This window comes from Chinchilla lanigera, unplaced genomic scaffold (assembly GCF_000276665.1).
Source record: "Chinchilla lanigera isolate Chin_1 unplaced genomic scaffold, ChiLan1.0 scaffold00011, whole genome shotgun sequence".
Taxonomy (NCBI): Eukaryota; Metazoa; Chordata; class Mammalia; order Rodentia; family Chinchillidae; genus Chinchilla; species Chinchilla lanigera.
In genome coordinates, this window is record NW_004955412.1 from 2,506,253 (window position 1) to 2,518,907 (window position 12,655).

Here is a 12,655-nt window from a genome sequence, read left to right on the forward strand (position 1 = left end):
TCGGGGAGTTTAGAAACAGATTTTTCTTTCTCGTTCTTTTCTTTTTGTCCCATGTTTGGACTTCCTGATGCCTCTGTTCCTAATTAGCTGTGACTGCTTCACCATCACAGCAAGCGAGCAACTTCTTTCATTTAAATAAAAAATAAATTTCCTACTTTGATATGCAAACTTTAGACTTTTTTTTAGATTCCTGACAAATATTTCATACTAACTTTCTAGTTTACTCGTCCACTTACCTTGAGGCACTGAAATGTAATTTCTCAGCCTCTCTAAGAGTGTTCTGGATTCAGAAACCTAACACAACCTTGGCTGCAGTAGTGTTTTTCTTTCCTCACATGAAAGATCTTCCCTGAAAAGGCAGTCATTTGCAGATATCTAAGCATGTGAAGTTCAACGGGAACTCTCACAAAATCAACATATTTCATTTGTTTTCCCAGAGTTTCCTCATAAGAAAGCTACACAATAGTTTAAGTGCAAGATTAGTCATAGATGACAGACTAATGAAAAGAAGAAATAAGATGAATAGACTCATCATGAATAGAAAGAAATATGAATAATGCGTCAATCTCTGTGAAAATTGTGTATGGTAGAGATACAACAGGTTTCATGCTTTTATTAAGATATTAAGCACTAGTTAGTTATTAAGAGCATGCTTAAAATACTTCATATTTATAACTTACTATATTAGACAGATTTCCATTGTTGTAACATATTCCTGAGATAATCAATTTATAAGGACAAAAACTCTATTTCACTTCACAGTTTTGGAAGGTTTTGTGCCCATTGCTTTTGGTCCCATGGAAATTCAACATATCATGGTACAAACATGATGTAGAGAAAAACTACTCACCTCAGGGCCAGTGACCAAAAAAAGCGAGCAGAAGGAAGAGAAAGGTGTGAACTCCTGAAGGTCCCATCACAACTTCACAGAGAGCAAAGGCACATGTATTCTTTGGCTAGCAGTCCTTCTTTGCCCAGTCCTGGGGAAATGCATCTACATGCTGTGTAGTTTTATATTTTTCAAATTAACTGGTGACTTCTACTTACAGTTTCTTTTCTTTGCATTGGTTTTGCCTCATTATCTTCAAAAATTCCAACAAAAACCATTAGCTTAAAATTCAATACCTGATTAATTATTCCAGCAAGGACTTAATGTTGCTTGAGGTCCTCCTCTAGACTGTAGTTATGGGCACGAATTCAGGCCATAATCCGGAGCAATCGATAAGGCTAATTAGTAATTCATCTATGCTCACGGAACCCTGTTCTCTACTTCCTTCAGTCCGAAACATCTATATGTTTATTACTGATAGACTAGACTAGAAAACTAGTCCATTATGAGTAGAATAATAGCAGTTGCAAGGAAAATAAATAAATAGATTCAAGACACATTTTCTTTCTAAACTGTAATAAAGTTATTAGTATAGACTTCCTGTTCTTAGCTACAAACATTAAATAATTTAAAAATATTACATGGTTTATTTTCTGAATAAAGCAACACCATCTGGAAGAATATAAATTTACATACTTTTGTGGATTTCTAAAATAAATTTTTTGTCTTTACATTTTAAATATACTTGATATGATTCCCAAGACTTTTATGTCCTCTGAGTATTGATATGCAATAATTTTTCATTGCTACTCTGTATTAATCTAGTTATCTCCTCTCCATCCTGTTGCAGCCTTCACAGGATAATACCTGTGGGAAACACATCAAAGCCCCATTTACCTCACGCATCCATGCTCTGATAATCCCTGGTTTGATTCTCTGTGCTATGAGCTATGCTTCTGTCGTTCCAGCTACACATGAGCAAAGACACCAGGGAGGACAGAAATTTGAAGTTTTCTTTGGTACCATCATAAGGAGACAACGCTGGTTGATACTACCAGTAAAAATGTGCACAGGAATTTCTGAGATGATTCTTAAATAGCAGAAATTATCCATGACTCAAAAAATGTAACCGTATATGAGTAGAACAAACTTCAGACTCAAATTGTTTATTCATTAATAAAAATGCTTAATCAACATTGTATTTCTTTTTAATTCTTAGAATGTACTTGAGAGAAATTTACTCTTTTTATAAGGAAGACAAGCTTAAGCTCAGTGCTTATTTGTGTCTACTCATTTTGCTGGAAACATCATGAAGACATTTTATCTCACAGAAACATATTGAGCAAATGTCATTAAATTTACCACTGTTTCTAAACAAGTGACAGAACCATTTCAGAACTGCTGTGATTTGCAACTATCAATCATGCCTGGAATTCTTGTTATTATGTGAGCGTAACCAGTGCATTGCTCTGACAGAAAGCAGTAGATGAAGTGGCCCTTTGACAACTATATTTCAGGATAGCTAGGAATAACATAATGTTTTATTATTGATTTGGCTCTGTGAGAAAATTCAACAATGCTTTTGATGTTTTGTGCAATTAAATGAAAAGAGCCTATTATTTTTGTTCATTTCAAATATATGACTCCACAAACATGGCTATGAATATGCTCAGCTAATTTTATTTGCTCATCTGAAACAGAGGTGTAATTGTAAGATAACTAATGTACTGAAAATGCTAACTTCTTGCTCATAAAATTAAAAATACTTTTATTTTACACTTTTAAATTAGTAATAAATCTTCATTACTTATCTCATTTATAAAATGAATAGTGATAGTTTGTATATTTTAATGGTTATATTCATATGTCAATTGAATTGGATAAATAAAACCATATATTGATAATGTAATTATTATATATAACATATAACATGAATATAATAAATGTACTTATAGGGCAGGACCTATTATAAGATTAGTTATAAGATAATTTCTGGTTACAAAACTATATGGGTGTCCTTGTCTCATATAAAATAACCAGGTGCTTTCTTATAAAATTTACATATTCTTCCATGTACTTCAAATATTACATATTATTTATTACACCTAATACAGTATAAACTATATATATGTACATTTCTATACTTTAGGAAATAATCAATCACAAGAAAAGAAACATTTATATATGTTCAGTGTATGTCATGTTTTTTCCAAATGTTTTCCGTGTACTAATAGTTAAATCCTGGCTGTGGGACCCACGGATATGGAGAAGCAGCTGTGCACGTCACCATGCATAATCTGCCGGCCACCGTGTCTCACAAGTGCGGTTCTCCCCTCGGTGACTTCCCTGTACAACTTTTGTTATTTATGCTACCTCACACAACCTTATTTTTTCCTATTGCATGGTTTTTTTTTTTTTTTTTTTGTAGTCTCTGAAGTTCCAGTTTTCCAGCCTCTACTTTGAATTTTATACCTTGTTACGCTGAACCAAAGGTGAAAACAACAAAACAACACTCACATCAAGAATTTAAAAACTTTACTGCACTAAACAATTCAGAGACATGAGGGCATTTTTAATTTTTTAAAAAAGAATAAAAAGTATCAAAAAACCAACAACATAGACAAAAACAAAACAACACAAATAAAATGATACAGGGTTTCAAAATAAAATGATAGGAATTAACAGTGGCTGTTGTATTACACATTGTTATCTTCAACGCAGTTGCTCAGATTAGCAGATGCAAGAATGCCAGATTGATCAAACCATGAAGAGAATAAAAAATAATATAAAAAAAGTTAGAGACGATAGAGAGCTTCACTAAACAAGATGGCGGGCATTTTAACAGTATAAACTGCACCACTCTATCATGTACTAATCCTCTCTTCTCAAATCCTCTCTTCTCTGCCCCTCTGAGCTCTCCCATTTCTTTATCCTCTTGGAAATCTCCTGAGGAGTTCTAAGCATTCTCCTTGATACAAGAATTACAACGATCATTAGGGATAACGGAATGGTGTTCTGTGAATTTCCAGTGGCGACATCTGCTACTAAACTGAGAGTGTGCCGAGACACCAAGGAAAAACCCAGACAAGTCCAGCTTGGTGAGCAAATGCGTTTATTAGGACTTACAGAGCAGCGGACATCTTATGTGCAACCGTACTGCTGTACCCCTCCTGCTTACCACGCTCCTGTTTCTCCTGGGTTCTATGTTGCACAGCAAAGAGCAAAAGTATGTGAATAATTATGTGCTCATTTGTGCCCCCATCTTAACCAGGAATCTCCGTGGTGAACCTGACCAAGGCACAAAGAGGGATCTCTCCCTTTTGCTGCACAGCCTCAGAACCTGGTGATGTCCACAGAGTACAGCTCAGTGATGGCCTATTGTAAAGCATCCTTACTTTGGCTAGAGTTCAGAGCTGTATTCTCCCGGGGACACTCGTCTTTCCAGACACACTCCCTGCAGACACTCATCTACCTGCCTTCCTCACACAGAAAGGTAACCTGTGATAATTACCTGAGGAAAGATGCCACTCGTATTCTCATTTCCAAAGTAAGTAAAACATAGTTCTTGGTCACTAGCATTATACTACTAAACATAGAAGAGTACAATGATATATATCTGTTTAAGTTATGTTTCACTATTACTTAAAAAGTTAAATTAGATATTGATCTTATGGGCAGAAAACATCTCCTATAATATATCATTATGCTGAAGATGTCCTTTATGGAAGGAGGAAATACTTAACACGGAGGAACATATTTTTTTGTGAGTCTAAAAATTTACTTACGACTCATAGAGAAATGAATTGAGTAGGTGGACAAAGATAAAGAGAACAGTGTAATGTTAAATCTAAAACAATTCACACTAATGCAGTATTGGGAATAGAGGCGAAGATGGCATTTTAAGTCTGGTAAAACCCAGACAGAGAAAAATGAGTGGAGGAGGAGGTACGCCCCGAAAGTGAGATTGACACCAAGTAAAGAGGAGAACGGGTAGGAGTGGGGTTAGAAGGGGTAGGAGGCAGGAACGACCAAGGAGACAAATGTACAAGGTAGCGGACACGGTGTGGACCTATCCAGTCTCAACAATTCAACAGTAAAATGCTCCTGACTGGGGGGTGTAGCTCAGTGGTGGTGTGTACTGAGCAGGTGTGGGTCTCTGGTCCCAAGCACCTACATTAATAAATAAGAACTGCATGAACACAAGATATCACAGTGTAAAACAAGGAAAGAAGAACTAAATAATCTGATATGCACAATTGTAAGTTCATGACAAAAAATAAACATATTAGTTTGCAATGGAAAAATTACTCCACAGAAAATAGAAATTTCATTGAATAAAATATGTAATTTAGACTTTGCACTCGTATTCCACAAAATTCAATGAGATAGCTATTAGAAAGGAAAATACAAATAACTAAACAGAAATGTTAAAGAGGAAAGGAAAAAGAAATAGAAATTACAATGAAATTTTAACATAGTTTTGGCTGCTTTGTAGGTTTAAAGGGAATAGAATTCACTACAAATGAATATTTTTGTTGATTAAATGATACAAAAGTAATGCTTCTATATGACAAAGTAATTTAAATGTCAACTAAATTATAAGACATTTCTAGCAAATATTACAATTCTTTGTTTTTGTCTTTATTTTTGCAATACAAGGGATTGAATGCAGGTCTTTGCGCTAAATTACAACCCCATCCCTTCATTCTTACTATTATTTTGAGACTAAATCTCCCTAAGCCCCTAAATTGCTCAGCCTGGGATCAAACTTGATATCTTCTTTCCACAGTCCCTAAGAGTACTACAAGAAAGGCAGATGCCTCCACACTGGGCTTTTTGGCATTTTAAACAAAGTTTCAAGTTAGTAACATGATTGTGCTGTCATAGACATCCTCTGAAATGCCTGTTATGCACAAGAAACACATATAAGTTTTAGCTGTTTATTACTGATACAGAGAAAAAATTGTACTCTACCTTCTTAGAAAATGTTCTCTTAAGTAAAAAGAAAATTACTAGAGTGCCTATTTCATAGAGGATAATCATACCATCCGTTAAAAGGGACAGTTCTATGCTTTCTATCGGTTTTAGCAATTAAGATGTGTGTGTGTGTATGTGTGTGTATGTGTGTGTGTGAGACTAGGGTATAGCTCAGAGCCTTGCACATCCCAAGCATGTATTTTACCACAGAATTAAACTTGTAGCCCCTTTTCCCTTTTTATTACCTTCACTCAGATCTCCGGGGCTCAAGCCTGCAGTATTTAAAAATCGTAGACTATACAGAGACTCTTTATCACTAATACTATTATACACCTGGTGTTGAAAAAGTAGCTTAGTGTATTTGGTATGGATTTTTGATATTGAAAATTGCTAGCATGTATTACAATTTAATTTAAATTTATTTAACTAGAAATGTTGGCAAGTAATATTAAGTACTTTGTTAATGATTCATATGATTTTTCTTTAAACTGTTCATTTCATTAGTAGATTATCCATTTTTGTACTGGCACTCTGAGGACTTTTGAGGCAGTGCTTTCTTGGTGATGATATCACTTTTCTTTTTTTGTTGTTTTCTTGTTCTTAGAGAAATGGTCTCACTATGTAGTTCAGGCTGGCCAGAACTCACGGTGTAGCCCAGGCTGGCCTCAAAATCGAGGCCATCCTCCTACCTCAGCCGCCTGAGTGCTGGGATTAAATGTGTCTGCCTCTACACCTGGCCTGATAATATTCCTTTTTAGGTATAATATTGAATTATATTTGCTATTATTTTATTTATGACTTTCATTCTGTGTTCATGAGTCAGATTTGTCCATATTTTCTTTACTCCAAATCTCTGTGTTTTAGTGATAAAATTTTTCTAATTATAAAATAAATTAGGTGGCATATCTATGGGATGAATTTTTTATTTTTTTTGTCTTTTTTTTTTTTAAGACAGGGTCTCACTATGCAGTTTAGGCTGGCCTTGAGCTCACTTTGTAGCCCAGGCTGATCTTGAACTTGCAATGATCCTCCTGCCTCAGCCTCCCGAGTACTGGGATTACAGGCATGTGCCACCATGCCCGGCTGGGGTGAATATTTTAAATGATGCTGGAGTTACTCTTTTTTTAAAGTCATAAACATCTAATCATCTGAGTTTGGAGCATTTTTCAGTCATAGATCTTCCATCATGCTTCCAAGTTAATAAATATGAATTGTTCTACCATGTTTTCTATTTTCTATTACTATATTTATGATATAATTTGGGAATAAAGGACTCATTCACTGTTTAAAAATTTGTTGATCTAGAATTGTATGGTGATCAATGGTTCACATGTCTTTCTCTTCAAAGTTTGTATATTGAAACACTATCTTAATGTAGTGTTTCGATATAAAATCTTTGGAATTGATCATTTTATAAGACGCCCTCATGAGCAGAATTAATACCCTTAAAGAGAAAACCCAGAGAGTACCCTCCCCCAACAATATGTGAGCGTAAGAAAAATGACTGTCAAATAGGAAATACACAGTAATGTCAGCGCCTTAATCTTGGACTTCCCGTCCTCCAAAATAGGAAGAATTTTTTTGTTGTACACGTTCACAGCATTTTAGTATAGCAACTCCGATCTACAAAGATAAACATTTGTCATTCCTCTAATCACCTCTATACTTGTGGTTATACTTACTCTCTTCTTCTGAATCAGATATCCTGATGTAGATACAAATCTTGAATACTATATGTTTTAAATAACCATATAATTTTTATACCATATCAGCTCAGGACAACAAATTTTTCCAGTCATGGAACTGATGACAAATTTGAGATTTATTTTATAGAATGTTTAGAACAACACCTATAAGGATCAAAAATCGCTGATTTAATTCATAGCAGTTAAAAAAAGAAAACAATTTCTGTGGTTTCTACATGAAATATTTCTAAATTATAAAACCCATATAAAAAGTGTCCCCTACATTACCTTGCTGCAAAATATTTTAAGCAAAACCAAGAGACTACTAAGGGAACATGATATACTATGGAAAAAGTAATTGGTCAAAGAATAAGTGTGCTGATAATCAAGGACATTGTCTTGCATGGTTGTAAAACTACTTTTTTTTTTTCATTTGAAACATAAATGCCTATGTTTTCAATAATGTTTTGGGTGTTTAATAATAAAAAACTACTGAAGAAAGGGCTCAATAACTGTTATAGCAATTTACACTTATTAAAAAATGGTGGAGAAAATGTACTCAGTAGAATAAGTTAAAGTTTTGTTAATAGCTCAGCATACAACTTTTATTTTGTGTAACAAGGTGGGGTATTCAAATTATATGCTTATTTGTGAGTAATAATTTATCTTGAATTATTAAATTGGAAATACCATTTACATATTTCAAGTAAATGTCCTTTGCAAACAATGATTTCGAAATGTTTTCTCCCATTCCTTGACTTGTCTTTTTATTTGCATGGTGACGTTCTTGGGAGGACAATTGTGATGAAGACCAACTATAGTTTTATTATTTTTTGCATCTTAAAAACAATTCAAAGTATGCTTGCTTCAGCAGCACATATATGAAAAATAATTTAAAGAAACCACTTCCCAATCCAATTTCATGAATATATAGACATATATAACATATATATGTCTATATATTTATTTTCCTGAGATTTATATTACTTTGGGGCTTGCATTTAGATATTTGATCCATTTTAAGTTAACTTTTTTATATGGTGTGAGATAGGCATTCAAATTTCTCTTCTGAATGGAAATGTCTAGTTTCAACACATTTGTTAATAGGACTATTTATTCTTCTATTACATTTTCTTTGAAATTTTGTCAAAAATCAACTGATTTTTTTATTTCTGGAATCCAAATCATATTGTATCAATCTATACATTTACTTTTATGCTAGTATTAGATTATTTTGATTTTTAATGTAGTCAACTAGTGAGTTTTGATAGAAGAAACATAACTTCAGCTCTGTTCTTCTATCTCAGGGTTGTTTAAACAATATTGTATTCCTTTGGTATTTATATGAATTTGTGTATCATCTTCTCCATTTCCAAAGTATTCAACTTGGATTTTGAGAGAGATTCCATTTAAAATTCAGATAAATTTGGAAATTATTACTATTTTAAAACTTTAAGGCTCTGATTCATAAACAGGAGTACCTTTGCATCTGTTTATGTCTCTTTTCCTTTCTTTTAATAATGTTTTACCCATTTTAATGTATAATTACTGCACTGATCCTTATATAGTTTATTCTTTTTGCTAATTTGGAAATGGATTTTTTAAATGTAATGTTCAGAGTAGAAATCCAATTTTATATATATATATATCTTGGCTTCTGGAACCTCACTGGAAATGTTATAAGGTGTAATAACTGCTGAGTGGATTTCTTGGAATTTCCAACACAAATCACATGCAATTTGCAAATAAATATAGTATTACTTCTTCCTTGCTACTATTGATATTCTCTATTCCTATTTCTTGCCTAGATTCTCTGACTAGAAATTCTATTTTTACATCTACTATAAATGATCAGACTGACCATTTTGATCTTGTTGCTGATACTTGTGGAAAAACTCAGCTTCTTACATATAAAGAGTCTGCTAGGTATGAGTTTTTAATAACCGTGATGCCCTCTTAGATGGATCCATACGTACTTGGTTTACTATTCTGCTGGCCACAGTTTGAAAATTCTGCTGTAACTGTGACTGACGGGGTGCTTCGGGAGCTTTTGGAAATGCTTTTGGGGGTAGTTTGGCGAGATTCGGAGTTGTGAGCCAGGTCCTAGGATGCTGTGAGTGAAGGTGAGTGGGTAGCACTGGCATTGTCACTGGACTGAGTGACACGTTTATTGTCCCTGCTGCAGGCTCACTGAATTCGGCCCCAGAAAAACAGTTCTGAGAATGGTCCAGAAAGAGACATAAGTACGGAGCAGGGACCTGGCTCAGCGGCACAAGCATCCGCTGGCAAGTGCAAGGTCATAAGTTCGATTCCTGGCAACACACAAAAAAGGAGAGAGAGATATATAAGCACATAAGTATTTTATTAGGCAGAGCCAGAGATTATAGGAGGTGCTCAAAGAAATGAAATGCGTTGGGTTTTGGAAAGGAGGACATTTATACTTCCCTGGAGGCAGTGATAATCTGGGGGTAAAAGTCCTCACCCAGCTCCTTCCTCCCTCAGAAGGTCCCAGCCCATTCTACAGGCGTGAACACTTTGTTGTGACAGGTGATATAAACATTGTGTGGATTCTCTCAGCCTGCTAATTGGACCAATTTATAGCCTTTCAGTGATGCGTCTGGTAGGGAGGAAGTGTAAATTAACCAAGAAATGTTGGCATGGCGCTGTGTGAATTCAGCTAAATCCTGGAAGCTGAAGTCTTCTTAAAAGTACAATATTTAATTATGATTTCCTTGTGTTCTTCTTGCCTGTCTTTTATTTTTTTTTCCCTCCTCCATGTGAGCTTGGAAGACCAGACTGTTGACAAGAAGGAAGACAATAAAAATTATGCTCTTGAGGTTTCAAATGGAAATGAGAACTGTATTGAGAACTAAACTAGGTGTCATTTGTGCTATCTTCTGGTGAATAACTTATACCCATGCCTGCGACTTTGTGACAGGCTGAGATAGAAGGTGAAGGATTAACCTGATAGAGGAAATTTTAAGACCATATAGCAATAAGGCCATGACATGGATACTGCTAGCTGATTTCAGCCAGATTTTCAAGAAAACTAAGGAAAAAAAGCAAACCAGAAAGTTTTGAAAAACTTACAGTTTGGCCAAACAAAAGCATATTTAACTTTGGGGCCAACCACTGTAACTCCTGAAGAGATTACCACTCCCCAAAAGAAACCAAGTATTTTGTACCTGGGCAGTTAGAATGATCCTTAAAATCATGTCAGCAAAAGACGAGACTATCTTACAGGCTCAAAGGCATAAAAGTATGAATCAATTTGAAATATTTCATTTTGAGGAAAAAGCACAGGAGCACCTTGTTCCTGCAGGGCCATCCGATTGGTTATTCTGTCAGGATTCTCTTTCCTGTGCCCTGCCATCCGGGCACCCACAGGCTGGACAGCCAGGGTCCAAGTGGGCCTTGCTACAGCTCTGGCTAAAGGCAGACCTTGGTATTATCCAGGTGATGATGGATTTGTATGTAGAATGAGATGGTTGTGCAGTCATGGAGACTTCCACTCAGACAGCAAAGGAACGCCTGGGAGGCCCCGGAATGTGTAATAGGAGTAGAGTTACTGCAAGCTGCCCATGCGAGGGTAATCCAAGCAACAGTAAGTATGAAGCCAAAGCTGTAATGGAGACGTCAGAAATTAAAGATAGTAAGCATGTGGGAAATCTAGTAAGTAAAGCTCCAGGAACTAAGCAGACCTAGTCCAAAAGAGAGGCCACGAGGGCCGTGGGTAGAGGCAGAGCAACGCAAGTCCTCTGGCGATCACACTGCACCTGGACCCCAGGCATGGAGGTTCGTGATTTAATGGTCCCCCTGCTGGGTTTTGGTGTTGCTTTGGACTTGTTTGGACTTTTTATTCTCCTCCTCTTTTGGTTTGGAATGGAAATGTTTGCTTTGTACCACTGTACATTGGAAGGCGGCAACTTGCTTTTAGACTTTTACAGAAGCTCAAAGACAAGAGTTTAGGGCTGGAGATTTAGCTCAGCGGCAAAGTGCCTGCCTGGCAAGCGCAAGGTTGTGAGTTCTGTTCCTGGTACCAGAGAAAAACCAAAAAAAAAAAAAAAAAAAAAAAAAAGAGTTTGCCTTGAGTTTCAAGGAGGAGTCGTTAGACAGGAATTTTGAGCCATTCCAGAAGTGTAGATGGGGGACTCTTGGAGATGGACGAAATGGACTGTTCTCAGTGTGAGATGAGCAGGAGCTTTTGTGGCTCAGAATGAAATGTTATTGTTGGATCTAAAATGTTCCCCAGATGGCTTTTTTAGGCTGAAACCTTGATTCTTACTGTAGGTACGTTGAGAGGCAATGCCCAGGAAGTAATCTCGGATGAATGACATCTTCATCAGAGGATTAATTCAGCCCAATAAGCATATTGGGAGAGGGGGCCAGCTGGAACCAGGTGGTGACCAGGGAGGAGGGCTCCAAAGGGGACGTGTTGTCCCTGCCCTCCCTGGTTCTCCGCTCTCCTCCTCTCTGCTTCTTGGCTGCCAGGAGGCTCGCAGTTCTGCTCCTCTTCCACATGGGCACATAGGTATGGAGCCAGGGGGCCATAGACTGACATTTTGTGCCAAAATATATATTTTCCATTTAAACTTGCTATTCTCAGGTGTTTTTTCATAATCAGGGAAAACTGATTGACACATAACAATGTTAGAGAAAAGAGCCACACTTCTATTTTGCACCAGGCCCCACAAATAAAATCATCACCTCTAGATCTTGGCATTACATAGTTTTGATCACTTACTTCTTTTGAATTTTCTCTGAAATAATTCTGTGCTGCACTATGTAAGACAACTGAATGATGGCAGATTTAGTGTTTCAATTTGCTCACTCTAGCTTGACATTTCCTTGTATCATTCTGTCACAGAGTTGTTCGGTTTTATTCTGAGTCAAAATACCTGTCAAGGGTCATCTTTCTTGAGGATCTCTAACCATATGTCATTCACCAGCCTGAAATTTCTTTAAAATGCCTCTTTATGTGAACAAACCCTTCATATTTGTCATTCAGAAATATAAAGTGATTTTCTGTGTGAGGTCTCTAAATTCTCTCACTTCATACTCCTGAACATCAAGGGTCATCTTTCTTGATTCAGTAGATTTTTAACACATTGACAAAGTTGTACAACCATGACCACAAATTTATTTCATTTTTGTTATCCCAAAA